This window comes from Rhododendron vialii, chromosome 10a (genome assembly GCF_030253575.1).
Source record: "Rhododendron vialii isolate Sample 1 chromosome 10a, ASM3025357v1".
NCBI lineage: Eukaryota > Viridiplantae > Streptophyta > Magnoliopsida > Ericales > Ericaceae > Rhododendron > Rhododendron vialii.
This window is the reverse complement of record NC_080566.1, coordinates 11,235,407-11,258,201: the sequence shown is the minus strand read 5'-3', so window position 1 is coordinate 11,258,201 and position 22,795 is coordinate 11,235,407. Positions and strand designations below refer to the sequence as shown.

Genomic DNA, 22,795 nt, shown 5'->3' with positions numbered 1-22,795 from the left:
CAATTCTTTTGTTCCATTTTTCTGCCCCGTCGGGCACTGCTCGCTCTATCTTGGCCACGTCTCGCCGGCCGGACCCCGTGTCCCGTTGGAGGGATGGCTACGGCCGAACGTGCCCGCTGACGGGGCTATTTCGGCTCGCAGCTGGAAAAATCGCTGCGAAATCTCTCCGGGAAGATCCGGACGGAATGAGCCGAAGTTGCGGCGACCGGATGAAAGAAGGGAACGGGGGGCGGGGAAGGGATTTCGTACAAAAACGAAAAAGGGGTGCAACACGAGGACTTCCCAGGGGGTCACCCATCCTAGTACTACTCTCGCCCAAGCACGCTTAACTGCGAAGTTCTGATGGGATCTGGTGACTTAGTGCTGGTATGATCGCACCCGATAGGCACTCCGCTTTCAATTCTTTTGTTCCATTTTTCTGCCCCGTCGGGCACTCCTCGCTCTATCTTGGCCACGTCTCGCCGGCCGGACCCCGAGTCCAGTTGGAGGGATGGCTACGGCCGAACGTGCCCGCTGACGGGGCTATTTTGGCTCGCAGCTCGAAAAATCGCTGCGAAATCTCTCCGGGAAGATCCGGACGGAATGAGCCGAAGTTGCGGCGACCGGATGAAAGAAGGGAACGGGGGGCGGGGAAGGGATTTCGTACAAAAACGAAAAAGGGGTGCAACACGAGGACTTCCCAGGGGGTCACCCATCCTAGTACTACTCTCGCCCAAGCACGCTTAACTGCGGAGTTCTGATGGGATCCGGTGCATTAGTGCTGGTATGATCGCACCCGATAGGCACTCCGCTTTCAATTCTTTTGTTCCATTTTTCTGCCCCGTCGGGCACTGCTCGCTCTATCTTGGCCACGTCTCGCCGGCCGGACCCCGTGTCCCGTTGGAGGGATGGCGACGGCCGAACGTGCCCGCTGACGGGGCTATTTTGGCTCGCAGCTCGAAAAATCGCTGCGAAATCTCTCCGGGAAGATCCGGACGGAATGAGCCGAAGTTGCGGCGACCGGATGAAAGAAGGGAACGGGGGGCGGGGAAGGGATTTCGTACAAAAACGAAAAAGCGGTGCAACACGAGGACTTCCCAGGGGGTCACCCATCCTAGTACTACTCTCGCCCAAGCACGCTTAACTGCGGAGTTCTGATGGGATCCGGTGCATTAGTGCTGGTAGGATCGCACCCGATAGGCACTCCGCTTTCAATTCTTTTGTTCCATTTTTCTGCCCCGTCGGGCACTGCTCGCTCTATCTTGGCCACGTCTCGCCGGCCGAACCCCGTGTCCCGTTGGAGGGATGGCTACGGCCGAACGTGCCCGCTGACGGGGCTATTTTGGCTCGCAGCTCGAAAAATCGCTGCGAAATCTCTCCGGGAAGATCCGGACGGAATGAGCCGAAGTTGCGGCGACCGGATGAAAGAAGGGAACGGGGGGCGGGGAAGGGATTTCGTACAAAAACGAAAAAGGGGTGCAACACGAGGACTTCCCAGGGGATCACCCATCCTAGTACTACTCTCGCCCAAGCACGCTTAACAGCGGAGTTCTGATGGGATCCGGTGCATTAGTGCTGGTATGATCGCACCCGATAGGCACTCCGCTTTCAATTCTTTTGTTCCATTTTTCCGCCCCGTCGGGCACCGCTCGCTCTATCTTGGCCACGTCTCGCCGGGCGGACCCCGTGTCCCGTTGGAGGGATGGCTACGGCCGAACGTGCCCGCTGACGGGGCTATTTTGGCTCGCAGCTCGAAAAATCGCTGCGAAATCTCTCCGGGAAGATCCGGACGGAATGAGCCGAAGTTGCGGCGACCGGATGAAAGAAGGGAACGGGGGGCGGGGAAGGGATTTCGTACAAAAACGAAAAAGGGGTGCAACACGAGGACTTCCCAGGGGATCACCCATCCTAGTACTACTCTCGCCCAAGCACGCTTAACAGCGGAGTTCTGATGGGATCCGGTGCATTAGTGCTGGTATGATCGCACCCGATAGGCACTCCGCTTTCAATTCTTTTGTTCCATTTTTCTGCCCCGTCGGGCACCGCTCGCTCTATCTTGGACACGTCTCGCCGGGCGGACCCCGTGTCCCGTTGGAGGGATGGCTACGGCCGAACGTGCCCGCTGACGGGGCTATTTTGGCTCGCAGCTCGAAAAATCGCTGCAAAATCTCTCCGGGAAGATCCGGACGGAATGAGCCGAAGTTGCGGCGACCGGATGAAAGAAGGGAACGGGGGGCGGGGAAGGGATTTCGTACAAAAACGAAAAAGGGGTGCAACACGAGGACTTCCCAGGGGGTCACCCATCCTAGTACTACTCTCGCCCAAGCACGCTTAACTGCGGAGTTCTGATGGGATCCGGTGCATTAGTGCTGGTATGATCGCACCCGATAGGCACTCCGCTTTCAATTCTTTTGGTCCATTTTTCGGCCCCGTCGGGCACCGCTCCCTCTATCTCTGGCTTTCTTGGCCACGTCTCGCCGGCCGGACCCCGTATCCCGTTGGAGGGATGGCTACGGCCGAGAGTGCCCGCTGAAGGGGGCTATTTTGGCTCGCAGCTCGAAAAATCGCTGCAGCGAAAACTCTCCGGGAAGATCCGGACGGAATGAGCCGAAGTTGCGGCGACCGGATGAAAGAAGGGAACGGGGGGCGGGGAAGGGATTTCGTACAAAAACGAAAAAGGGGTGCAACACGAGGACTTCCCAGGGGGTCACCCATCCTAGTACTACTCTCGCCCAAGCACGCTTAACTGCGGAGTTCTGATGGGATCCGGTGCATTAGTGCTGGTATGATCGCACCCGATAGGCACTCCGCTTTCAATTCTTTTGGTCCATTTTTCGGCCCCGTCGGGCACCGCTCGCTCTATCTCTGGCTTTCTTGGCCACGTCTCGCCGGCCGGACCCCGTATCCCGTTGGAGGGATGGCTGCGGCCGAACGTGCCCGCTGACGGGGCTATTTTGGCTCGAAGCTGGAAAAATCGCTGCGAAAACTCTCCGGGAAGATCCGGACGGCATGAGCCGAAGTTGCGGCGACCGGATGAAAGAAGGGAACGGGGGGCGGGGAAGGGATTTCGTACAAAAACGAAAAAGGGGTGCAACACGAGGACTTCCCAGGGGGTCACCCATCCTAGTACTACTCTCGCCCAAGCACGCTTAACTGCGGAGTTCTGATGGGATCCGGTGCATTAGTGCTGGTATGATCGCACCCGATAGGCACTCCGCTTTCAATTCTTTTGGTCCATTTTTCTGCCCCGTCGGGCACTGCTCACTCTATCTTGGCCACGTCTCGCCGGGCGGACCCCGTGTCCCGTTGGAGGGATGGCTACGGCCAAACGTGCCCGCTGACGGGGCTATTTTGGCTCGCAGCTCGAAAAATCGCTGCGAAATCTCTCCGGGAAGATCCGGACGGAATGAGCCGAAGTTGCGGCGACCGGATGAAAGAAGGGAACGGGGGGCGGGGAAGGGATTTCGTACAAAAACGAAAAAGGGGTGCAACACGAGGACTTCCCAGGGGATCACCCATCCTAGTACTACTCTCGCCCAAGCACGCTTAACAGCGGAGTTCTGATGGGATCCGGTGCATTAGTGCTGGTATGATCGCACCCGATAGGCACTCCGCTTTCAATTCTTTTGTTCCATTTTTCTGCCCCGTCGGGCACCGCTCGCTCTATCTTGGACACGTCTCGCCGGGCGGACCCCGTGTCCCGTTGGAGGGATGGCTACGGCCGAACGTGCCCGCTGACGGGGCTATTTTGGCTCGCAGCTCGAAAAATCGCTGCGAAATCTCTCCGGGAAGATCCGGACGGAATGAGCCGAAGTTGCGGCGACCGGATGAAAGAAGGGAACGGGGGGCGGGGAAGGGATTTCGTACAAAAACGAAAAAGGGGTGCAACACGAGGACTTCCCAGGGGGTCACCCATCCTAGTACTACTCTCGCCCAAGCACGCTTAACTGCGGAGTTCTGATGGGATCCGGTGCATTAGTGCTGGTATGATCGCACCCGATAGGCACTCCGCTTTCAATTCTTTTGGTCCATTTTTCGGCCCCGTCGGGCACCGCTCCCTCTATCTCTGGCTTTCTTGGCCACGTCTCGCCGGCCGGACCCCGTATCCCGTTGGAGGGATGGCTACGGCCGAGAGTGCCCGCTGAAGGGGGCTATTTTGGCTCGCAGCTCGAAAAATCGCTGCAGCGAAAACTCTCCGGGAAGATCCGGACGGAATGAGCCGAAGTTGCGGCGACCGGATGAAAGAAGGGAACGGGGGGCGGGGAAGGGATTTCGTACAAAAACGAAAAAGGGGTGCAACACGAGGACTTCCCAGGGGGTCACCCATCCTAGTACTACTCTCGCCCAAGCACGCTTAACTGCGGAGTTCTGATGGGATCCGGTGCATTAGTGCTGGTATGATCGCACCCGATAGGCACTCCGCTTTCAATTCTTTTGGTCCATTTTCCGGCCCCGTCGGGCACCGCTCGCTCTATCTCTGGCTTTCTTGGCCACGTCTCGCCGGCCGGACCCCGTATCCCGTTGGAGGGATGGCTGCGGCCGAACGTGCCCGCTGACGGGGCTATTTTGGCTCGAAGCTGGAAAAATCGCTGCGAAAACTCTCCGGGAAGATCCGGACGGCATGAGCCGAAGTTGCGGCGACCGGATGAAAGAAGGGAACGGGGGGCGGGGAAGGGATTTCGTACAAAAACGAAAAAGGGGTGCAACACGAGGACTTCCCAGGGGGTCACCCATCCTAGTACTACTCTCGCCCAAGCACGCTTAACTGCGGAGTTCTGATGGGATCCGGTGCATTAGTGCTGGTATGATCGCACCCGATAGGCACTCCGCTTTCAATTCTTTTGGTCCATTTTTCTGCCCCGTCGGGCACTGCTCACTCTATCTCTGGCTTTCTTGGCCACGTCTCGCCGGCCGGACCCCGTATCCCGTTGGAGGGATGGCTACGGCCGAGAGTGCCCGCTGAAGGGGGCTATTTTGGCTCGCAGCTGGAAAAATCGCTGCAGCGAAAACTCTCCGGGAAGATCCGGACGGAATGAGCCGAAGTTGCGGCGACCGGATGAAAGAAGGGAACGGGGGGCGGGGAAGGGATTTCGTACAAAAACGAAAAAGGGGTGCAACACGAGGACTTCCCAGGGGGTCACCCATCCTAGTACTACTCTCGCCCAAGCACGCTTAACTGCGGAGTTCTGATGGGATCCGGTGCATTAGTGCTGGTATGATCGCACCCGATAGGCACTCCGCTTTCAATTCTTTTGTTCCATTTTTCTGCCCCGTCGGGCACTGCTTGCTCTATCTCTGGCTTTCTTGGCCACGTCTCGCCGGCCGGACCCCGTATCCCGTTGGAGGGATGGCTGCGGCCGAACGTGCCCGCTGACGGGGCTATTTTTGCTCGCAGCTGGAAAAATCGCTGCGAAAACTCTCCGGGAAGATCCGGACGGAATGAGCCGAAGTTGCGGCGACCGGATGAAAGAAGGGAACGGGGGGCGGGGAAGGGATTTCGTACAAAAACGAAAAAGGGGTGCAACACGAGGACTTCCCAGGGGGTCACCCATCCTAGTACTACTCTCGCCCAAGCACGCTTAACTGCGGAGTTCTGATGGGATCTGGTGCATTAGTGCTGGTATGATAGCACCCGATAGGCACTCCGCTTTCAATTCTTTTGTTCCATTTTTCTGCCCCGTCGGGCACTCCTCGCTCTATCTTGGCCACGTCTCGCCGGCCGGACCCCGAGTCCCGTTGGAGGGATGGCTACGGCCGAACGTGCCCGCTGACGGGGCTATTTTGGCTCGCAGCTCGAAAAATCGCTGCGAAATCTCTCCGGGAAGATCCGGACGGAATGAGCCGAAGTTGCGGCGACCGGATGAAAGAAGGGAACGGGGGGCGGGGAAGGGATTTCGTACAAAAACGAAAAAGGGGTGCAACACGAGGACTTCCCATGGGGTCACCCATCCTAGTACTACTCTCGCCCAAGCACGCTTAACTGCGGAGTTCTGATGGGATCCGGTGCATTAGTGCTGGTATGATCGCACCCGATAGGCACTCCGCTTTCAATTCTTTTGTTCCATTTTTCTGCCCCGTCGGGCACTGCTCGCTCTATCTTGGCCACGTCTCGCCGGCCGGACCCCGTGTCCCGTTGGAGGGATGGCTACGGCCGAACGTGCCCGCTGACGGGGCTATTTCGGCTCGCAGCTGGAAAAATCGCTGCGAAATCTCTCCGGGAAGATCCGGACGGAATGAGCCGAAGTTGCGGCGACCGGATGAAAGAAGGGAACGGGGGGCGGGGAAGGGATTTCGTACAAAAACGAAAAAGGGGTGCAACACGAGGACTTCCCAGGGGGTCACCCATCCTAGTACTACTCTCGCCCAAGCACGCTTAACTGCGAAGTTCTGATGGGATCTGGTGACTTAGTGCTGGTATGATCGCACCCGATAGGCACTCCGCTTTCAATTCTTTTGTTCCATTTTTCTGCCCCGTCGGGCACTCCTCGCTCTATCTTGGCCACGTCTCGCCGGCCGGACCCCGAGTCCAGTTGGAGGGATGGCTACGGCCGAACGTGCCCGCTGACGGGGCTATTTTGGCTCGCAGCTCGAAAAATCGCTGCGAAATCTCTCCGGGAAGATCCGGACGGAATGAGCCGAAGTTGCGGCGACCGGATGAAAGAAGGGAACGGGGGGCGGGGAAGGGATTTCGTACAAAAACGAAAAAGGGGTGCAACACGAGGACTTCCCAGGGGGTCACCCATCCTAGTACTACTCTCGCCCAAGCACGCTTAACTGCGGAGTTCTGATGGGATCCGGTGCATTAGTGCTGGTATGATCGCACCCGATAGGCACTCCGCTTTCAATTCTTTTGTTCCATTTTTCTGCCCCGTCGGGCACTGCTCGCTCTATCTTGGCCACGTCTCGCCGGCCGGACCCCGTGTCCCGTTGGAGGGATGGCGACGGCCGAACGTGCCCGCTGACGGGGCTATTTTGGCTCGCAGCTCGAAAAATCGCTGCGAAATCTCTCCGGGAAGATCCGGACGGAATGAGCCGAAGTTGCGGCGACCGGATGAAAGAAGGGAACGGGGGGCGGGGAAGGGATTTCGTACAAAAACGAAAAAGCGGTGCAACACGAGGACTTCCCAGGGGGTCACCCATCCTAGTACTACTCTCGCCCAAGCACGCTTAACTGCGGAGTTCTGATGGGATCCGGTGCATTAGTGCTGGTAGGATCGCACCCGATAGGCACTCCGCTTTCAATTCTTTTGTTCCATTTTTCTGCCCCGTCGGGCACTGCTCGCTCTATCTTGGCCACGTCTCGCCGGCCGAACCCCGTGTCCCGTTGGAGGGATGGCTACGGCCGAACGTGCCCGCTGACGGGGCTATTTTGGCTCGCAGCTCGAAAAATCGCTGCGAAATCTCTCCGGGAAGATCCGGACGGAATGAGCCGAAGTTGCGGCGACCGGATGAAAGAAGGGAACGGGGGGCGGGGAAGGGATTTCGTACAAAAACGAAAAAGGGGTGCAACACGAGGACTTCCCAGGGGATCACCCATCCTAGTACTACTCTCGCCCAAGCACGCTTAACAGCGGAGTTCTGATGGGATCCGGTGCATTAGTGCTGGTATGATCGCACCCGATAGGCACTCCGCTTTCAATTCTTTTGTTCCATTTTTCCGCCCCGTCGGGCACCGCTCGCTCTATCTTGGCCACGTCTCGCCGGGCGGACCCCGTGTCCCGTTGGAGGGATGGCTACGGCCGAACGTGCCCGCTGACGGGGCTATTTTGGCTCGCAGCTCGAAAAATCGCTGCGAAATCTCTCCGGGAAGATCCGGACGGAATGAGCCGAAGTTGCGGCGACCGGATGAAAGAAGGGAACGGGGGGCGGGGAAGGGATTTCGTACAAAAACGAAAAAGGGGTGCAACACGAGGACTTCCCAGGGGATCACCCATCCTAGTACTACTCTCGCCCAAGCACGCTTAACAGCGGAGTTCTGATGGGATCCGGTGCATTAGTGCTGGTATGATCGCACCCGATAGGCACTCCGCTTTCAATTCTTTTGTTCCATTTTTCTGCCCCGTCGGGCACCGCTCGCTCTATCTTGGACACGTCTCGCCGGGCGGACCCCGTGTCCCGTTGGAGGGATGGCTACGGCCGAACGTGCCCGCTGACGGGGCTATTTTGGCTCGCAGCTCGAAAAATCGCTGCGAAATCTCTCCGGGAAGATCCGGACGGAATGAGCCGAAGTTGCGGCGACCGGATGAAAGAAGGGAACGGGGGGCGGGGAAGGGATTTCGTACAAAAACGAAAAAGGGGTGCAACACGAGGACTTCCCAGGGGGTCACCCATCCTAGTACTACTCTCGCCCAAGCACGCTTAACTGCGGAGTTCTGATGGGATCCGGTGCATTAGTGCTGGTATGATCGCACCCGATAGGCACTCCGCTTTCAATTCTTTTGGTCCATTTTTCGGCCCCGTCGGGCACCGCTCCCTCTATCTCTGGCTTTCTTGGCCACGTCTCGCCGGCCGGACCCCGTATCCCGTTGGAGGGATGGCTACGGCCGAGAGTGCCCGCTGAAGGGGGCTATTTTGGCTCGCAGCTCGAAAAATCGCTGCAGCGAAAACTCTCCGGGAAGATCCGGACGGAATGAGCCGAAGTTGCGGCGACCGGATGAAAGAAGGGAACGGGGGGCGGGGAAGGGATTTCGTACAAAAACGAAAAAGGGGTGCAACACGAGGACTTCCCAGGGGGTCACCCATCCTAGTACTACTCTCGCCCAAGCACGCTTAACTGCGGAGTTCTGATGGGATCCGGTGCATTAGTGCTGGTATGATCGCACCCGATAGGCACTCCGCTTTCAATTCTTTTGGTCCATTTTTCGGCCCCGTCGGGCACCGCTCGCTCTATCTCTGGCTTTCTTGGCCACGTCTCGCCGGCCGGACCCCGTATCCCGTTGGAGGGATGGCTGCGGCCGAACGTGCCCGCTGACGGGGCTATTTTGGCTCGAAGCTGGAAAAATCGCTGCGAAAACTCTCCGGGAAGATCCGGACGGCATGAGCCGAAGTTGCGGCGACCGGATGAAAGAAGGGAACGGGGGGCGGGGAAGGGATTTCGTACAAAAACGAAAAAGGGGTGCAACACGACGACTTCCCAGGGGGTCACCCATCCTAGTACTACTCTCGCCCAAGCACGCTTAACTGCGGAGTTCTGATGGGATCCGGTGCATTAGTGCTGGTATGATCGCACCCGATAGGCACTCCGCTTTCAATTCTTTTGGTCCATTTTTCTGCCCCGTCGGGCACTGCTCACTCTATCTCTGGCTTTCTTGGCCACGTCTCGCCGGCCGGACCCCGTATCCCGTTTGAGGGATGGCTGCGGCCGAGAGTGCCCGCTGAAGGGGGCTATTTTGGCTCGCAGCTCGAAAAATCGCTGCGAAAACTCTCCGGGAAGATACGGACGGAATGAGCCGAAGTTGCGGCGACCGGATGAAAGAAGGGAACGGGGGGCGGGGAAGGGATTTCGTACAAAAACGAAAAAGGGGTGCAACACGAGGACTTCCCAGGGGGTCACCCATCCTAGTACTACTCTCGCCCAAGCACGCTTAACTGCGGAGTTCTGATGGGATCCGGTGCATTAGTGCTGGTATGATCGCACCCGATAGGCACTCCGCTTTCAATTCTTTTGGTCCATTTTTCGGCCCCGTCGGGCACCGCTCCCTCTATCTCTGGCTTTCTTGGCCACGTCTCGCCGGCCGGACCCCGTATCCCGTTGGAGGGATGGCTACGGCCGAGAGTGCCCGCTGAAGGGGGCTATTTTGGCTCGCAGCTCGAAAAATCGCTGCAGCGAAAACTCTCCGGGAAGATCCGGACGGAATGAGCCGAAGTTGCGGCGACCGGATGAAAGAAGGGAACGGGGGGCGGGGAAGGGATTTCGTACAAAAACGAAAAAGGGGTGCAACACGAGGACTTCCCAGGGGGTCACCCATCCTAGTACTACTCTCGCCCAAGCACGCTTAACTGCGGAGTTCTGATGGGATCCGGTGCATTAGTGCTGGTATGATCGCACCCGATAGGCACTCCGCTTTCAATTCTTTTGGTCCATTTTTCGGCCCCGTCGGGCACCGCTCGCTCTATCTCTGGCTTTCTTGGCCACGTCTCGCCGGCCGGACCCCGTATCCCGTTGGAGGGATGGCTGCGGCCGAACGTGCCCGCTGACGGGGCTATTTTGGCTCGAAGCTGGAAAAATCGCTGCGAAAACTCTCCGGGAAGATCCGGACGGCATGAGCCGAAGTTGCGGCGACCGGATGAAAGAAGGGAACGGGGGGCGGGGAAGGGATTTCGTACAAAAACGAAAAAGGGGTGCAACACGAGGACTTCCCAGGGGGTCACCCATCCTAGTACTACTCTCGCCCAAGCACGCTTAACTGCGGAGTTCTGATGGGATCCGGTGCATTAGTGCTGGTATGATCGCACCCGATAGGCACTCCGCTTTCAATTCTTTTGGTCCATTTTTCTGCCCCGTCGGGCACTGCTCACTCTATCTCTGGCTTTCTTGGCCACGTCTCGCCGGCCGGACCCCGTATCCCGTTTGAGGGATGGCTGCGGCCGAGAGTGCCCGCTGAAGGGGGCTATTTTGGCTCGCAGCTCGAAAAATCGCTGCGAAAACTCTCCGGGAAGATACGGACGGAATGAGCCGAAGTTGCGGCGACCGGATGAAAGAAGGGAACGGGGGGCGGGGAAGGGATTTCGTACAAAAACGAAAAAGGGGTGCAACACGAGGACTTCCCAGGGGGTCACCCATCCTAGTACTACTCTCGCCCAAGCACGCTTAACTGCGGAGTTCTGATGGGATCCGGTGCATTAGTGCTGGTATGATCGCACCCGATAGGCACTCCGCTTTCAATTCTTTTGGTCCATTTTTCGGCCCCGTCGGGCACCGCTCCCTCTATCTCTGGCTTTCTTGGCCACGTCTCGCCGGCCGGACCCCGTATCCCGTTGGAGGGATGGCTACGGCCGAGAGTGCCCGCTGAAGGGGGCTATTTTGGCTCGCAGCTCGAAAAATCGCTGCAGCGAAAACTCTCCGGGAAGATCCGGACGGAATGAGCCGAAGTTGCGGCGACCGGATGAAAGAAGGGAACGGGGGGCGGGGAAGGGATTTCGTACAAAAACGAAAAAGGGGTGCAACACGAGGACTTCCCAGGGGGTCACCCATCCTAGTACTACTCTCGCCCAAGCACGCTTAACTGCGGAGTTCTGATGGGATCCGGTGCATTAGTGCTGGTATGATCGCACCCGATAGGCACTCCGCTTTCAATTCTTTTGGTCCATTTTTCTGCCCCGTCGGGCACCGCTCGCTCCATCTCTGGCTTTCTTGGCCACGTCTCGCCGGCCGGACCCCGTATCCCGTTGGAGGGATGGCTGCGGCCGAGAGTGCCCGCTGAAGGGGGCTATTTTGGCTCGCAGCTCGAAAAATCGCTGCGAAAACTCTCCGGGAAGATACGGACGGAATGAGCCGAAGTTGCGGCGACCGGATGAAAGAAGGGAACGGGGGGCGGGGAAGGGATTTCGTACAAAAACGAAAAAGGGGTGCAACACGAGGACTTCCCAGGGGGTCACCCATCCTAGTACTACTCTCGCCCAAGCACGCTTAACTGCGGAGTTCTGATGGGATCCGGTGCATTAGTGCTGGTATGATCGCACCCGATAGGCACTCCGCTTTCAATTCTTTTGGTCCATTTTTCGGCCCCGTCGGGCACCGCTCCCTCTATCTCTGGCTTTCTTGGCCACGTCTCGCCGGCCGGACCCCGTATCCCGTTGGAGGGATGGCTACGGCCGAGAGTGCCCGCTGAAGGGGGCTATTTTGGCTCGCAGCTCGAAAAATCGCTGCAGCGAAAACTCTCCGGGAAGATCCGGACGGAATGAGCCGAAGTTGCGGCGACCGGATGAAAGAAGGGAACGGGGGGCGGGGAAGGGATTTCGTACAAAAACGAAAAAGGGGTGCAACACGAGGACTTCCCAGGGGGTCACCCATCCTAGTACTACTCTCGCCCAAGCACGCTTAACTGCGGAGTTCTGATGGGATCCGGTGCATTAGTGCTGGTATGATCGCACCCGATAGGCACTCCGCTTTCAATTCTTTTGGTCCATTTTTCGGCCCCGTCGGGCACCGCTCGCTCCATCTCTGGCTTTCTTGGCCACGTCTCGCCGGCCGGACCCCGTATCCCGTTGGAGGGATGGCTGCGGCCGAACGTGCCCGCTGACGGGGCTATTTTGGCTCGAAGCTGGAAAAATCGCTGCGAAAACTCTCCCGGAAGATCCGGACGGCATGAGCCGAAGTTGCGGCGACCGGATGAAAGAAGGGAACGGGGGGCGGGGAAGGGATTTCGTACAAAAACGAAAAAGGGGTGCAACACGAGGACTTCCCAGGGGGTCACCCATCCTAGTACTACTCTCGCCCAAGCACGCTTAACTGCGGAGTTCTGATGGGATCCGGTGCATTAGTGCTGGTATGATCGCACCCGATAGGCACTCCGCTTTCAATTCTTTTGGTCCATTTTTCTGCCCCGTCGGGCACTGCTCACTCTATCTCTGGCTTTCTTGGCCACGTCTCGCCGGCCGGACCCCGTATCCCGTTGGAGGGATGGCTACGGCCGAACGTGCCCGCTGACGGGGCGATTTTGGCTCGCAGCTCGAAAAATCGCTGCGAAAACTCTCCGGGAAGATCCGGACGGAATGAGCCGAAGTTGCGGCGACCGGATGAAAGAAGGGAACGGGGGGCGGGGAAGGGATTTCGTACGAAAACGAAAAAGGGTGCAACACGAGGACTTCCCAGGGGGTCACCCATCCTAGTACTACTCTCGCCCAAGCACGCCTAACTGCGGAGTTCTGATGGGATCCGGTGCATTAGTGCTGGTATGATCGCACCCCATAGGCACTCCGCTTTCAATTCTTTTGTTCCATTTTTCTGCCCCGTCGGGCACTGCTCACTCTATCTCTGGCTTTCCCAGCCACGTCTCGCCGGCCGGACCCCGTATCCCGTTGGAGGGATGGCTACGGCCGAACGTGCCCGCTGACGGGGCGATTTTGGCTCGCAGCTCGAAAAATCGCTGCGAAATCTCTCCGGGAAGATCCGGACGGAATGAGCCGAAGTTGCGGCGACCGGATGAAAGAAGGGAACGGGGGGCGGGGAAGGGATTTCGTACGAAAACGAAAAAGGGGTGCAACACGAGGACTTCCCAGGGGGTCACCCATCCTAGTACTACTCTCGCCCAAGCGCGCCTAACTGCGGAGTTCTGATGGGATCCGGTGCATTAGTGCTGGTATGATCGCACCCCATAGGCACTCCGCTTTCAATTCTTTTGTTCCATTTTTCTGCCCCGTCGAGCACTTCTCACTCTATCTCTGGCTTTCCCAGCCACGTCTCGCCGGCCGGACCCCGTATCCCGTTGGAGGGATGGCTACGGCCGAACGTGCCCGCTGACGGGGCGATTTTGGCTCGCAGCTCGAAAAATCGCTGCGAAAACTCTCCGGGAAGATCCGGACGGAATGAGCCGAAGTTGCGGCGACCGGATGAAAGAAGGGAACGGGGGGCGGGGAAGGGATTTCGTACGAAAACGAAAAAGGGTGCAACACGAGGACTTCCCAGGGGGTCACCCATCCTAGTACTACTCTCGCCCAAGCACGCCTAACTGCGGAGTTCTGATGGGATCCGGTGCATTAGTGCTGGTATGATCGCACCCCATAGGCACTCCGCTTTCAATTCTTTTGTTCCATTTTTCTGCCCCGTCGGGCACTGCTCACTCTATCTCTGGCTTTCCCAGCCACGTCTCGCCGGCCGGACCCCGTATCCCGTTGGAGGGATGGCTACGGCCGAACGTGCCCGCTGACGGGGCGATTTTGGCTCGCAGCTCGAAAAATCGCTGCGAAATCTCTCCGGGAAGATCCGGACGGAATGAGCCGAAGTTGCGGCGACCGGATGAAAGAAGGGAACGGGGGGCGGGGAAGGGATTTCGTACGAAAACGAAAAAGGGGTGCAACACGAGGACTTCCCAGGGGGTCACCCATCCTAGTACTACTCTCGCCCAAGCGCGCCTAACTGCGGAGTTCTGATGGGATCCGGTGCATTAGTGCTGGTATGATCGCACCCCATAGGCACTCCGCTTTCAATTCTTTTGTTCCATTTTTCTGCCCCGTCGAGCACTTCTCACTCTATCTCTGGCTTTCCCAGCCACGTCTCGCCGGCCGGACCCCGTATCCCGTTGGAGGGATGGCTACGGCCGAACGTGCCCGCTGACGGGGCGATTTTGGCTCGCAGCTCGAAAAATCGCTGCGAAAACTCTCCGGGAAGATCCGGACGGAATGAGCCGAAGTTGCGGCGACCGGATGAAAGAAGGGAACGGGGGGCGGGGAAGGGATTTCGTACGAAAACGAAAAAGGGTGCAACACGAGGACTTCCCAGGGGGTCACCCATCCTAGTACTACTCTCGCCCAAGCACGCCTAACTGCGGAGTTCTGATGGGATCCGGTGCATTAGTGCTGGTATGATCGCACCCCATAGGCACTCCGCTTTCAATTCTTTTGTTCCATTTTTCTGCCCCGTCGGGCACTGCTCACTCTATCTCTGGCTTTCCCAGCCACGTCTCGCCGGCCGGACCCCGTATCCCGTTGGAGGGATGGCTACGGCCGAACGTGCCCGCTGACGGGGCGATTTTGGCTCGCAGCTCGAAAAATCGCTGCGAAATCTCTCCGGGAAGATCCGGACGGAATGAGCCGAAGTTGCGGCGACCGGATGAAAGAAGGGAACGGGGGGCGGGGAAGGGATTTCGTACGAAAACGAAAAAGGGGTGCAACACGAGGACTTCCCAGGGGGTCACCCATCCTAGTACTACTCTCGCCCAAGCGCGCCTAACTGCGGAGTTCTGATGGGATCCGGTGCATTAGTGCTGGTATGATCGCACCCCATAGGCACTCCGCTTTCAATTCTTTTGTTCCATTTTTCTGCCCCGTCGAGCACTTCTCACTCTATCTCTGGCTTTCTCAGCCACGTCTCGCCGGCCGGACCCCGTATCCCGTTGGAGGGATGGCTACGGCCGAACGTGCCCGCTGACGGGGCTATTATGGCTCGCAGCTCGAAAAATCGCTGCGAAATCTCTCCGGGAAGATCCGGACGGAATGAGCCGAAGTTGCGGCGACCGGATGAAAGAAGGGAACGGGGGGCGGGGAAGGGATTTCGTACAAAAACGAAAAAGGGGTGCAACACGACGACTTCCCAGGGGGTCACCCATCCTAGTACTACTCTCGCCCAAGCACGCCTAACTGCGGAGTTCTGATGGGATCCGGTGCATTAGTGCTGGTATGATCGCACCCCATAGGCACTCCGCTTTCAATTCTTTTGTTCCATTTTTCTGCCCCGTCGAGCACTTCTCACTCTATCTCTGGCTTTCCCAGCCACGTCTCGCCGGCCGGACCCCGTATCCCGTTGGAGGGATGGCTACGGCCGAACGTGCCCGCTGACGGGGCGATTTTGGCTCGCAGCTCGAAAAATCGCTGCGAAAACTCTCCGGGAAGATCCGGACGGAATGAGCCGAAGTTGCGGCGACCGGATGAAAGAAGGGAACGGGGGGCGGGGAAGGGATTTCGTACGAAAACGAAAAAGGGTGCAACACGAGGACTTCCCAGGGGGTCACCCATCCTAGTACTACTCTCGCCCAAGCACGCCTAACTGCGGAGTTCTGATGGGATCCGGTGCATTAGTGCTGGTATGATCGCACCCCATAGGCACTCCGCTTTCAATTCTTTTGTTCCATTTTTCTGCCCCGTCGGGCACTGCTCACTCTATCTCTGGCTTTCCCAGCCACGTCTCGCCGGCCGGACCCCGTATCCCGTTGGAGGGATGGCTACGGCCGAACGTGCCCGCTGACGGGGCTATTTTGGCTCGCAGCTCGAAAAATCGCTGCGAAATCTCTCCGGGAAGATCCGGACGGAATGAGCCGAAGTTGCGGCGACCGGATGAAAGAAGGGAACAGGGGGCGGGGAAGGGATTTCGTACGAAAACGAAAAAGGGGTGCAACACGAGGACTTCCCAGGGGGTCACCCATCCTAGTACTACTCTCGCCCAAGCACGCCCAACTGCGGAGTTCTGATGGGATCCGGTGCATTAGTGCTGGTATGATCGCACCCCATAGGCACTCCGCTTTCAATTCTTTTGTTCCATTTTTCTGCCCCGTCGGGCACTGCTCACTCTATCTCTGGCTTTCCCAGCCACGTCTCGCCGGCCGGACCCCGTATCCCGTTGGAGGGATGGCTACGGCCGAACGTGCCCGCTGACGGGGCTATTTTGGCTCGCAGCTCGAAAAATCGCTGCGAAATCTCTCCGGGAAGATCCGGACGGAATGAGCCGAAGTTGCGGCGACCGGATGAAAGAAGGGAACGGGGGGCGGGGAAGGGATTTCGTACGAAAACGAAAAAGGGGTGCAACACGACGACTTCCCAGGGGGTCACCCATCCTAGTACTACTCTCGCCCAAGCACGCCTAACTGCGGAGTTCTGATGGGATCCGGTGCATTAGTGCTGGTATGATCGCACCCCATAGGCACTCCGCTTTCAATTCTTTTGTTCCATTTTTCTGCCCCGTCGGGCACTGCTCACTCTATCTCTGGCTTTCCCAGCCACGTCTCGCCGGCCGGACCCCGTATCCCGTTGGAGGGATGGCTACGGCCGAACGTGCCCGCTGACGGGGCTATTTTGGCTCGCAGCTCGAAAAATCGCTGCGAAATCTCTCCGGGAAGATCCGGACGGAATGAGCCGAAGTTGCGGCGACCGGATGAAAGAAGGGAACGGGGGGCGGGGAAGGGATTTCGTACAAAAACGAAAAAGGGGTGCAACACGAGGACTTCCCAGGGGGTCACCCATCCTAGTACTACTCTCGCCCAAGCACGCCTAACTGCGGAGTTCTGATGGGATCCGGTGCATTAGTGCTGGTATGATCGCACCCCATAGGCACTCCGCTTTCAATTCTTTTGTTCCATTTTTCTGCCCCGTCGGGCACTGCTCACTCTATCTCTGGCTTTCCCAGCCACGTCTCGCCGGCCGGACCCCGTATCCCGTTGGAGGGATGGCTACGGCCGAACGTGCCCGCTGACGGGGCTATTTTGGCTCGCAGCTCGAAAAATCGCTGCGAAATCTCTCCGGGAAGATCCGGACGGAATAAGCCGAAGTTGCGGCGACCGGATGAAAGAAGGGAACGGGGGGCGGGGAAGGGATTTCGTACGAAAACGAAAAAGGGGTGCAACACGAGGACTTCCCAGGGGGTCACCCATCCTAGTACTACTCTCGCCCAAGCACGCCTAACTGCGGAGTTCTGATGGGATCCGGTGCATTAGTGCTGGTATGATCGCACCCCATAGGCACTCCGCTTTCAATTCTTTTGTTCCATTTTTATGCCCCGTCGGGCACTGCTCACTCTATCTCTGGCTTTCCCAGCCACGTCTCGCCGGCCGGACCCCGTATCCCGTTGGAGGGATGGCTACGGCCGAACGTGCCCGCTGACGGGGCTATTTTGGCTCGCAGCTCGAAAAATCGCTGCGAAATCTCTCCGGGAAGATCCGGACGGAATGAGCCGAAGTTGCGGCGACCGGATGAAAGAAGGGAACGGGGGGCGGGGAAGGGATTTCGTACGAAAACGAAAAAGGGGTGCAACACGAGGACTTCCCAGGGGGTCACCCATCCTAGTACTACTCTCGCCCAAGCACGCCTAACTGCGGAGTTCTGATGGGATCCGGTGCATTAGTGCTGGTATGATCGCACCCCATAGGCACTCCGCTTTCAATTCTTTTGTTCCATTTTTCTACCCCGTCGGGCACTGCTCACTCTATCTCTGGCTTTCCCAGCCACGTCTCGCCGGCCGGACCCCGTATCCCGTTGGAGGGATGGCTACGGCCGAACGTGCCCGCTGACGGGGCGATTTTGGCTCGCAGCTCGAAAAATCGCTGCGAAAACTCTCCGGGAAGATCCGGACGGAATGAGCCGAAGTTGCGGCGACCGAATGAAAGAAGGGAACGGGGGGCGGGGAAGGGATTTCGTACAAAAACGAAAAAGGGGTGCAACACGAGGACTTCCCAGGGGGTCACCCATCCTAGTACTACTCTCGCCCAAGCACGCCTAACTGCGGAGTTCTGATGGGATCCGGTGCATTAGTGCTGGTATGATCGCACCCCATAGGCACTCCGCTTTCAATTCTTTTGTTCCATTTTTCTGCCCCGTCGAGCACTTCTCACTCTATCTCTGGCTTTCTCAGCCACGTCTCGCCGGCCGGACCCCGTATCCCGTTGGAGGGATGGCTACGGCCGAACGTGCCCGCTGACGGGGCGATTTTGGCTCGCAGCTCGAAAAATCGCTGCGAAAACTCTCCGGGAAGATCCGGACGGAATGAGCCGAAGTTGCGGCGACCGGATGAAAGAAGGGAACGGGGGGCGGGGAAGGGATTTCGTACAAAAACGAAAAAGGGGTGCAACACGACGACTTCCCAGGGGGTCACCCATCCTAGTACTACTCTCGCCCAAGCACGCCTAACTGCGGAGTTCTGATGGGATCCGGTGCATTAGTGCTGGTATGATCGCACCCCATAGGCACTCCGCTTTCAATTCTTTTGTTCCATTTTTCTGCCCTGTCGGGCACTGCTCACTCTATCTCTGGCTTTCCCAGCCACGTCTCGCCGGCCGGACCCCGTATCCCGTTGGAGGGATGGCTACGGCCGAACGTGCCCGCTGACGGGGCTATTTTGGCTCGCAGCTCGAAAAATCGCTGCGAAATCTCTCCGGGAAGATCCGGACGGAATGAGCCGAAGTTGCGGCGACCGGATGAAAGAAGGGAACGGGGGGCGGGGAAGGGATTTCGTACGAAAACGAAAAAGGGGTGCAACACGAGGACTTCCCAGGGGGTCACCCATCCTAGTACTACTCTCGCCCAAGCACGCCTAACTGCGGAGTTCTGATGGGATCCGGTGCATTAGTGCTGGTATGATCGCACCCCATAGGAACTCCGCTTTCAATTCTTTTGTTCCATTTTTCTGCCCCGTCGGGCACTGCTCACTCTATCTCTGGCTTTCCCAGCCACGTCTCGCCGGCCGGACCCCGTATCCCGTTGGAGGGATGGCTACGGCCGAACGTGCCCGCTGACGGGGCGATTTTGGCTCGCAGCTCGAAAAATCGCTGCGAAAACTCTCCGGGAAGATCCGGACGGAATGAGCCGAAGTTGCGGCGACCGGATGAAAGAAGGGAACGGGGGGCGGGGAAGGGATTTCGTACAAAAACGAAAAAGGGGTGCAACACGAGGACTTCCCAGGGGGTCACCCATCCTAGTACTACTCTCGCCCAAGCGCGCCTAACTGCGGAGTTCTGATGGGATCCGGTGCATTAGTGCTGGTATGATCGCACCCCATAGGCACTCCGCTTTCAATTCTTTTGTTCCATTTTTCTGCCCCGTCGAGCACTTCTCACTCTATCTCTGGCTTTCTCAGCCACGTCTCGCCGGCCGGACCCCGTATCCCGTTGGAGGGATGGCTACGGCCGAACGTGCCCGCTGACGGGGCTATTATGGCTCGCAGCTCGAAAAATCGCTGCGAAATCTCTCCGGGAAGATCCGGACGGAATGAGCCGAAGTTGCGGCGACCGGATGAAAGAAGGGAACGGGGGGCGGGGAAGGGATTTCGTACAAAAACGAAAAAGGGGTGCAACACGACGACTTCCCAGGGGGTCACCCATCCTAGTACTACTCTCGCCCAAGCACGCCTAACTGCGGAGTTCTGATGGGATCCGGTGCATTAGTGCTGGGATGATCGCACCCCATAGGCACTCCGCTTTCAATTCTTTTGTTCCATTTTTCTGCCCCGTCGGGCACTGCTCACTCTATCTCTGGCTTTCCCAGCCACGTCTCGCCGGCCGGACCCCGTATCCCGTTGGAGGGATGGCTACGGCCGAACGTGCCCGCTGACGGGGCGATTTTGGCTCGCAGCTCGAAAAATCGCTGCGAAAACTCTCCGGGAAGATCCGGACGGAATGAGCCGAAGTTGCGGCGACCGGATGAAAGAAGGGAACGGGGGGCGGGGAAGGGATTTCGTACAAAAACGAAAAAGGGGTGCAACACGACGACTTCCCAGGGGGTCACCCATCCTAGTACTACTCTCGCCCAAGCACGCCTAACTGCGGAGTTCTGATGGGATCCGGTGCATTAGTGCTGGTATGATCGCACCCCATAGGCACTCCGCTTTCAATTCTTTTGTTCCATTTTTCTGCCCCGTCGGGCACTGCTCACTCTATCTCTGGCTTTCCCAGCCACGTCTCGCCGGCCGGACCCCGTATCCCGTTGGAGGGATGGCTACGGCCGAACGTGCCCGCTGACGGGGCTATTTTGGCTCGCAGCTCGAAAAATCGCTGCGAAATCTCTCCGGGAAGATCCGGACGGAATGAGCCGAAGTTGCGGCGACCGGATGAAAGAAGGGAACAGGGGGCGGGGAAGGGATTTCGTACGAAAACGAAAAAGGGGTGCAACACGAGGACTTCCCAGGGGGTCACCCATCCTAGTACTACTCTCGCCCAAGCACGCCCAACTGCGGAGTTCTGATGGGATCCGGTGCATTAGTGCTGGTATGATCGCACCCCATAGGCACTCCGCTTTCAATTCTTTTGTTCCATTTTTCTGCCCCGTCGGGCACTGCTCACTCTATCTCTGGCTTTCCCAGCCACGTCTCGCCGGCCGGACCCCGTATCCCGTTGGAGGGATGGCTACGGCCGAACGTGCCCGCTGACGGGGCTATTTTGGCTCGCAGCTCGAAAAATCGCTGCGAAATCTCTCCGGGAAGATCCGGACGGAATGAGCCGAAGTTGCGGCGACCGGATGAAAGAAGGGAACGGGGGGCGGGGAAGGGATTTCGTACGAAAACGAAAAAGGGGTGCAACACGACGACTTCCCAGGGGGTCACCCATCCTAGTACTACTCTCGCCCAAGCACGCCTAACTGCGGAGTTCTGATGGGATCCGGTGCATTAGTGCTGGTATGATCGCACCCCATAGGCACTCCGCTTTCAATTCTTTTGTTCCATTTTTCTGCCCCGTCGGGCACTGCTCACTCTATCTCTGGCTTTCCCAGCCACGTCTCGCCGGCCGGACCCCGTATCCCGTTGGAGGGATGGCTACGGCCGAACGTGCCCGCTGACGGGGCTATTTTGGCTCGCAGCTCGAAAAATCGCTGCGAAATCTCTCCGGGAAGATCCGGACGGAATGAGCCGAAGTTGCGGCGACCGGATGAAAGAAGGGAACGGGGGGCGGGGAAGGGATTTCGTACAAAAACGAAAAAGGGGTGCAACACGAGGACTTCCCAGGGGGTCACCCATCCTAGTACTACTCTCGCCCAAGCACGCCTAACTGCGGAGTTCTGATGGGATCCGGTGCATTAGTGCTGGTATGATCGCACCCCATAGGCACTCCGCTTTCAATTCTTTTGTTCCATTTTTCTGCCCCGTCGGGCACTGCTCACTCTATCTCTTGCTTTCCCAGCCACGTCTCGCCGGCCGGACCCCGTATCCCGTTGGAGGGATGGCTACGGCCGAACGTGCCCGCTGACGGGGCTATTTTGGCTCGCAGCTCGAAAAATCGCTGCGAAAACTCTCCGGGAAGATCCGGACGGAATGAGCCGAAGTTGCGGCGACCGGATGAAAGAAGGGAACGGGGGGCGGGGAAGGGATTTCGTACAAAAACGAAAAAGGGGTGCAACACGACGACTTCCCAGGGGGTCACCCATCCTAGTACTACTCTCGCCCAAGCACGCCTAACTGCGGAGTTCTGATGGGATCCGGTGCATTAGTGCTGGTATGATCGCACCCCATAGGAACTCCGCTTTCAATTCTTTTGTTCCATTTTTCTGCCCCGTCGGGCACTGCTCACTCTATCTCTGGCTTTCCCAGCCACGTCTCGCCGGCCGGACCCCGTATCCCGTTGGAGGGATGGCTACGGCCGAACGTGCCCGCTGACGGGGCGATTTTGGCTCGCAGCTCGAAAAATCGCTGCGAAAACTCTCCGGGAAGATCCGAACGGAATGAGCCGAAGTTGCGGCGACCGGATGAAAGAAGGGAACGGGGGCGGGGAAGGGATTTCGTTCAAAAACGAAAAAGGGGTGCAACACGAGGACTTCCCAGGGGGTCACCCATCCTAGTACTACTCTCGCCCAAGCACGCCTAACTGCGGAGTTCTGATGGGATCCGGTGCATTAGTGCTGGTATGATCGCACCCCATAGGCACTCCGCTTTCAATTCTTTTGTTCCATTTTTCTGCCCCGTCGGGCACTGCTCACTCTATCTCTGGCTTTCCCAGCCACGTCTCGCCGGCCGGACCCCGTATCCCGTTGGAGGGATGGCTACGGCCGAACGTGCCCGCTGACGGGGCTATTTTGGCTCGCAGCTCGAAAAATCGCTGCGAAAACTCTCCGGGAAGATCCGGACGGAATGAGCCGAAGTTGCGGCGACCGGATGAAAGAAGGGAACGGGGGGCGGGGAAGGGATTTCGTACAAAAACGAAAAAGGGGTGCAACACGACGACTTCCCAGGGGGTCACCCATCCTAGTACTACTCTCGCCCAAGCACGCCTAACTGCGGAGTTCTGATGGGATCCGGTGCATTAGTGCTGGTATGATCGCACCCCATAGGCACTCCGCTTTCAATTCTTTTGTTCCATTTTTCTGCCCCGTCGGGAACTGCTCACTCTATCTCTGGCTTTCCCAGCCACGTCTCGCCGGCCGGACCCCGTATCCCGTTGGAGGGATGGCTACGGCCGAACGTGCCCGC

At 58.1% G+C, this 22,795-nt stretch overlaps 56 non-coding genes across 56 annotated transcripts; all 56 read right to left on the bottom strand.

Annotated features, from left to right (window-relative positions):
- Positions 1-261: 261 nt before the first annotated feature.
- On the bottom strand, positions 262-380 carry LOC131305665 (5S ribosomal RNA). The gene has a single exon (XR_009193238.1). It is a non-coding gene; the product is annotated as a 5S ribosomal RNA (ribosomal RNA).
- A 278-nt stretch (positions 381-658) lies between these two features.
- Positions 659-777, bottom strand: LOC131305928 (5S ribosomal RNA). The gene has a single exon (XR_009193480.1). It is a non-coding gene; the product is annotated as a 5S ribosomal RNA (ribosomal RNA).
- Positions 778-1,055: 278 nt separating this feature from the next.
- LOC131305534 (5S ribosomal RNA) lies at positions 1,056-1,174 on the bottom strand. Its single transcript, XR_009193111.1, has one exon. It is a non-coding gene; the product is annotated as a 5S ribosomal RNA (ribosomal RNA).
- A 278-nt stretch (positions 1,175-1,452) lies between these two features.
- On the bottom strand, positions 1,453-1,571 carry LOC131305514 (5S ribosomal RNA). Its single transcript, XR_009193093.1, has one exon. It is a non-coding gene; the product is annotated as a 5S ribosomal RNA (ribosomal RNA).
- A 278-nt stretch (positions 1,572-1,849) lies between these two features.
- Positions 1,850-1,968, bottom strand: LOC131305513 (5S ribosomal RNA). Its single transcript, XR_009193092.1, has one exon. It is a non-coding gene; the product is annotated as a 5S ribosomal RNA (ribosomal RNA).
- Positions 1,969-2,246: 278 nt separating this feature from the next.
- Positions 2,247-2,365, bottom strand: LOC131305917 (5S ribosomal RNA). The gene has a single exon (XR_009193468.1). It is a non-coding gene; the product is annotated as a 5S ribosomal RNA (ribosomal RNA).
- A 292-nt stretch (positions 2,366-2,657) lies between these two features.
- Positions 2,658-2,776, bottom strand: LOC131305906 (5S ribosomal RNA). The gene has a single exon (XR_009193457.1). It is a non-coding gene; the product is annotated as a 5S ribosomal RNA (ribosomal RNA).
- Positions 2,777-3,064: 288 nt separating this feature from the next.
- LOC131305895 (5S ribosomal RNA) lies at positions 3,065-3,183 on the bottom strand. The gene has a single exon (XR_009193446.1). It is a non-coding gene; the product is annotated as a 5S ribosomal RNA (ribosomal RNA).
- A 278-nt stretch (positions 3,184-3,461) lies between these two features.
- Positions 3,462-3,580, bottom strand: LOC131305512 (5S ribosomal RNA). Its single transcript, XR_009193091.1, has one exon. It is a non-coding gene; the product is annotated as a 5S ribosomal RNA (ribosomal RNA).
- Positions 3,581-3,858: 278 nt separating this feature from the next.
- LOC131305883 (5S ribosomal RNA) lies at positions 3,859-3,977 on the bottom strand. The gene has a single exon (XR_009193435.1). It is a non-coding gene; the product is annotated as a 5S ribosomal RNA (ribosomal RNA).
- Positions 3,978-4,269: 292 nt separating this feature from the next.
- On the bottom strand, positions 4,270-4,388 carry LOC131305870 (5S ribosomal RNA). Its single transcript, XR_009193422.1, has one exon. It is a non-coding gene; the product is annotated as a 5S ribosomal RNA (ribosomal RNA).
- Positions 4,389-4,676: 288 nt separating this feature from the next.
- Positions 4,677-4,795, bottom strand: LOC131305859 (5S ribosomal RNA). Its single transcript, XR_009193411.1, has one exon. It is a non-coding gene; the product is annotated as a 5S ribosomal RNA (ribosomal RNA).
- A 292-nt stretch (positions 4,796-5,087) lies between these two features.
- On the bottom strand, positions 5,088-5,206 carry LOC131305757 (5S ribosomal RNA). The gene has a single exon (XR_009193318.1). It is a non-coding gene; the product is annotated as a 5S ribosomal RNA (ribosomal RNA).
- Positions 5,207-5,494: 288 nt separating this feature from the next.
- On the bottom strand, positions 5,495-5,613 carry LOC131305507 (5S ribosomal RNA). The gene has a single exon (XR_009193086.1). It is a non-coding gene; the product is annotated as a 5S ribosomal RNA (ribosomal RNA).
- A 278-nt stretch (positions 5,614-5,891) lies between these two features.
- On the bottom strand, positions 5,892-6,010 carry LOC131305182 (5S ribosomal RNA). Its single transcript, XR_009192780.1, has one exon. It is a non-coding gene; the product is annotated as a 5S ribosomal RNA (ribosomal RNA).
- A 278-nt stretch (positions 6,011-6,288) lies between these two features.
- On the bottom strand, positions 6,289-6,407 carry LOC131305664 (5S ribosomal RNA). Its single transcript, XR_009193237.1, has one exon. It is a non-coding gene; the product is annotated as a 5S ribosomal RNA (ribosomal RNA).
- Positions 6,408-6,685: 278 nt separating this feature from the next.
- Positions 6,686-6,804, bottom strand: LOC131305650 (5S ribosomal RNA). The gene has a single exon (XR_009193223.1). It is a non-coding gene; the product is annotated as a 5S ribosomal RNA (ribosomal RNA).
- Positions 6,805-7,082: 278 nt separating this feature from the next.
- On the bottom strand, positions 7,083-7,201 carry LOC131305533 (5S ribosomal RNA). Its single transcript, XR_009193110.1, has one exon. It is a non-coding gene; the product is annotated as a 5S ribosomal RNA (ribosomal RNA).
- A 278-nt stretch (positions 7,202-7,479) lies between these two features.
- LOC131305511 (5S ribosomal RNA) lies at positions 7,480-7,598 on the bottom strand. The gene has a single exon (XR_009193090.1). It is a non-coding gene; the product is annotated as a 5S ribosomal RNA (ribosomal RNA).
- Positions 7,599-7,876: 278 nt separating this feature from the next.
- On the bottom strand, positions 7,877-7,995 carry LOC131305510 (5S ribosomal RNA). The gene has a single exon (XR_009193089.1). It is a non-coding gene; the product is annotated as a 5S ribosomal RNA (ribosomal RNA).
- Positions 7,996-8,273: 278 nt separating this feature from the next.
- LOC131305535 (5S ribosomal RNA) lies at positions 8,274-8,392 on the bottom strand. The gene has a single exon (XR_009193112.1). It is a non-coding gene; the product is annotated as a 5S ribosomal RNA (ribosomal RNA).
- Positions 8,393-8,684: 292 nt separating this feature from the next.
- LOC131305418 (5S ribosomal RNA) lies at positions 8,685-8,803 on the bottom strand. Its single transcript, XR_009193001.1, has one exon. It is a non-coding gene; the product is annotated as a 5S ribosomal RNA (ribosomal RNA).
- Positions 8,804-9,091: 288 nt separating this feature from the next.
- On the bottom strand, positions 9,092-9,210 carry LOC131305236 (5S ribosomal RNA). Its single transcript, XR_009192830.1, has one exon. It is a non-coding gene; the product is annotated as a 5S ribosomal RNA (ribosomal RNA).
- A 289-nt stretch (positions 9,211-9,499) lies between these two features.
- LOC131305298 (5S ribosomal RNA) lies at positions 9,500-9,618 on the bottom strand. Its single transcript, XR_009192890.1, has one exon. It is a non-coding gene; the product is annotated as a 5S ribosomal RNA (ribosomal RNA).
- A 292-nt stretch (positions 9,619-9,910) lies between these two features.
- LOC131305181 (5S ribosomal RNA) lies at positions 9,911-10,029 on the bottom strand. Its single transcript, XR_009192779.1, has one exon. It is a non-coding gene; the product is annotated as a 5S ribosomal RNA (ribosomal RNA).
- Positions 10,030-10,317: 288 nt separating this feature from the next.
- On the bottom strand, positions 10,318-10,436 carry LOC131305067 (5S ribosomal RNA). Its single transcript, XR_009192668.1, has one exon. It is a non-coding gene; the product is annotated as a 5S ribosomal RNA (ribosomal RNA).
- A 289-nt stretch (positions 10,437-10,725) lies between these two features.
- On the bottom strand, positions 10,726-10,844 carry LOC131304952 (5S ribosomal RNA). Its single transcript, XR_009192557.1, has one exon. It is a non-coding gene; the product is annotated as a 5S ribosomal RNA (ribosomal RNA).
- A 292-nt stretch (positions 10,845-11,136) lies between these two features.
- LOC131306222 (5S ribosomal RNA) lies at positions 11,137-11,255 on the bottom strand. Its single transcript, XR_009193770.1, has one exon. It is a non-coding gene; the product is annotated as a 5S ribosomal RNA (ribosomal RNA).
- Positions 11,256-11,544: 289 nt separating this feature from the next.
- LOC131306106 (5S ribosomal RNA) lies at positions 11,545-11,663 on the bottom strand. The gene has a single exon (XR_009193656.1). It is a non-coding gene; the product is annotated as a 5S ribosomal RNA (ribosomal RNA).
- Positions 11,664-11,955: 292 nt separating this feature from the next.
- On the bottom strand, positions 11,956-12,074 carry LOC131305989 (5S ribosomal RNA). The gene has a single exon (XR_009193542.1). It is a non-coding gene; the product is annotated as a 5S ribosomal RNA (ribosomal RNA).
- A 288-nt stretch (positions 12,075-12,362) lies between these two features.
- On the bottom strand, positions 12,363-12,481 carry LOC131305877 (5S ribosomal RNA). Its single transcript, XR_009193429.1, has one exon. It is a non-coding gene; the product is annotated as a 5S ribosomal RNA (ribosomal RNA).
- A 287-nt stretch (positions 12,482-12,768) lies between these two features.
- Positions 12,769-12,887, bottom strand: LOC131305384 (5S ribosomal RNA). Its single transcript, XR_009192970.1, has one exon. It is a non-coding gene; the product is annotated as a 5S ribosomal RNA (ribosomal RNA).
- Positions 12,888-13,175: 288 nt separating this feature from the next.
- Positions 13,176-13,294, bottom strand: LOC131305554 (5S ribosomal RNA). The gene has a single exon (XR_009193130.1). It is a non-coding gene; the product is annotated as a 5S ribosomal RNA (ribosomal RNA).
- A 287-nt stretch (positions 13,295-13,581) lies between these two features.
- LOC131305383 (5S ribosomal RNA) lies at positions 13,582-13,700 on the bottom strand. Its single transcript, XR_009192969.1, has one exon. It is a non-coding gene; the product is annotated as a 5S ribosomal RNA (ribosomal RNA).
- A 288-nt stretch (positions 13,701-13,988) lies between these two features.
- On the bottom strand, positions 13,989-14,107 carry LOC131305552 (5S ribosomal RNA). The gene has a single exon (XR_009193128.1). It is a non-coding gene; the product is annotated as a 5S ribosomal RNA (ribosomal RNA).
- A 287-nt stretch (positions 14,108-14,394) lies between these two features.
- LOC131305381 (5S ribosomal RNA) lies at positions 14,395-14,513 on the bottom strand. The gene has a single exon (XR_009192968.1). It is a non-coding gene; the product is annotated as a 5S ribosomal RNA (ribosomal RNA).
- Positions 14,514-14,801: 288 nt separating this feature from the next.
- LOC131305551 (5S ribosomal RNA) lies at positions 14,802-14,920 on the bottom strand. The gene has a single exon (XR_009193127.1). It is a non-coding gene; the product is annotated as a 5S ribosomal RNA (ribosomal RNA).
- A 288-nt stretch (positions 14,921-15,208) lies between these two features.
- LOC131305609 (5S ribosomal RNA) lies at positions 15,209-15,327 on the bottom strand. The gene has a single exon (XR_009193183.1). It is a non-coding gene; the product is annotated as a 5S ribosomal RNA (ribosomal RNA).
- A 287-nt stretch (positions 15,328-15,614) lies between these two features.
- On the bottom strand, positions 15,615-15,733 carry LOC131305380 (5S ribosomal RNA). The gene has a single exon (XR_009192967.1). It is a non-coding gene; the product is annotated as a 5S ribosomal RNA (ribosomal RNA).
- Positions 15,734-16,021: 288 nt separating this feature from the next.
- Positions 16,022-16,140, bottom strand: LOC131305661 (5S ribosomal RNA). Its single transcript, XR_009193234.1, has one exon. It is a non-coding gene; the product is annotated as a 5S ribosomal RNA (ribosomal RNA).
- A 288-nt stretch (positions 16,141-16,428) lies between these two features.
- Positions 16,429-16,547, bottom strand: LOC131305608 (5S ribosomal RNA). Its single transcript, XR_009193182.1, has one exon. It is a non-coding gene; the product is annotated as a 5S ribosomal RNA (ribosomal RNA).
- A 288-nt stretch (positions 16,548-16,835) lies between these two features.
- LOC131305297 (5S ribosomal RNA) lies at positions 16,836-16,954 on the bottom strand. The gene has a single exon (XR_009192889.1). It is a non-coding gene; the product is annotated as a 5S ribosomal RNA (ribosomal RNA).
- Positions 16,955-17,242: 288 nt separating this feature from the next.
- On the bottom strand, positions 17,243-17,361 carry LOC131305296 (5S ribosomal RNA). The gene has a single exon (XR_009192888.1). It is a non-coding gene; the product is annotated as a 5S ribosomal RNA (ribosomal RNA).
- A 288-nt stretch (positions 17,362-17,649) lies between these two features.
- Positions 17,650-17,768, bottom strand: LOC131305295 (5S ribosomal RNA). The gene has a single exon (XR_009192887.1). It is a non-coding gene; the product is annotated as a 5S ribosomal RNA (ribosomal RNA).
- Positions 17,769-18,056: 288 nt separating this feature from the next.
- On the bottom strand, positions 18,057-18,175 carry LOC131305294 (5S ribosomal RNA). Its single transcript, XR_009192886.1, has one exon. It is a non-coding gene; the product is annotated as a 5S ribosomal RNA (ribosomal RNA).
- Positions 18,176-18,463: 288 nt separating this feature from the next.
- On the bottom strand, positions 18,464-18,582 carry LOC131305607 (5S ribosomal RNA). The gene has a single exon (XR_009193181.1). It is a non-coding gene; the product is annotated as a 5S ribosomal RNA (ribosomal RNA).
- Positions 18,583-18,870: 288 nt separating this feature from the next.
- On the bottom strand, positions 18,871-18,989 carry LOC131305293 (5S ribosomal RNA). Its single transcript, XR_009192885.1, has one exon. It is a non-coding gene; the product is annotated as a 5S ribosomal RNA (ribosomal RNA).
- A 288-nt stretch (positions 18,990-19,277) lies between these two features.
- On the bottom strand, positions 19,278-19,396 carry LOC131305550 (5S ribosomal RNA). The gene has a single exon (XR_009193126.1). It is a non-coding gene; the product is annotated as a 5S ribosomal RNA (ribosomal RNA).
- A 288-nt stretch (positions 19,397-19,684) lies between these two features.
- Positions 19,685-19,803, bottom strand: LOC131305694 (5S ribosomal RNA). Its single transcript, XR_009193265.1, has one exon. It is a non-coding gene; the product is annotated as a 5S ribosomal RNA (ribosomal RNA).
- Positions 19,804-20,091: 288 nt separating this feature from the next.
- Positions 20,092-20,210, bottom strand: LOC131305606 (5S ribosomal RNA). Its single transcript, XR_009193180.1, has one exon. It is a non-coding gene; the product is annotated as a 5S ribosomal RNA (ribosomal RNA).
- A 288-nt stretch (positions 20,211-20,498) lies between these two features.
- Positions 20,499-20,617, bottom strand: LOC131305660 (5S ribosomal RNA). The gene has a single exon (XR_009193233.1). It is a non-coding gene; the product is annotated as a 5S ribosomal RNA (ribosomal RNA).
- A 288-nt stretch (positions 20,618-20,905) lies between these two features.
- On the bottom strand, positions 20,906-21,024 carry LOC131305605 (5S ribosomal RNA). The gene has a single exon (XR_009193179.1). It is a non-coding gene; the product is annotated as a 5S ribosomal RNA (ribosomal RNA).
- A 288-nt stretch (positions 21,025-21,312) lies between these two features.
- On the bottom strand, positions 21,313-21,431 carry LOC131305291 (5S ribosomal RNA). Its single transcript, XR_009192883.1, has one exon. It is a non-coding gene; the product is annotated as a 5S ribosomal RNA (ribosomal RNA).
- A 288-nt stretch (positions 21,432-21,719) lies between these two features.
- On the bottom strand, positions 21,720-21,838 carry LOC131305604 (5S ribosomal RNA). The gene has a single exon (XR_009193178.1). It is a non-coding gene; the product is annotated as a 5S ribosomal RNA (ribosomal RNA).
- Positions 21,839-22,125: 287 nt separating this feature from the next.
- Positions 22,126-22,244, bottom strand: LOC131305290 (5S ribosomal RNA). The gene has a single exon (XR_009192882.1). It is a non-coding gene; the product is annotated as a 5S ribosomal RNA (ribosomal RNA).
- Positions 22,245-22,532: 288 nt separating this feature from the next.
- LOC131305603 (5S ribosomal RNA) lies at positions 22,533-22,651 on the bottom strand. The gene has a single exon (XR_009193177.1). It is a non-coding gene; the product is annotated as a 5S ribosomal RNA (ribosomal RNA).
- Positions 22,652-22,795: the final 144 nt, after the last annotated feature.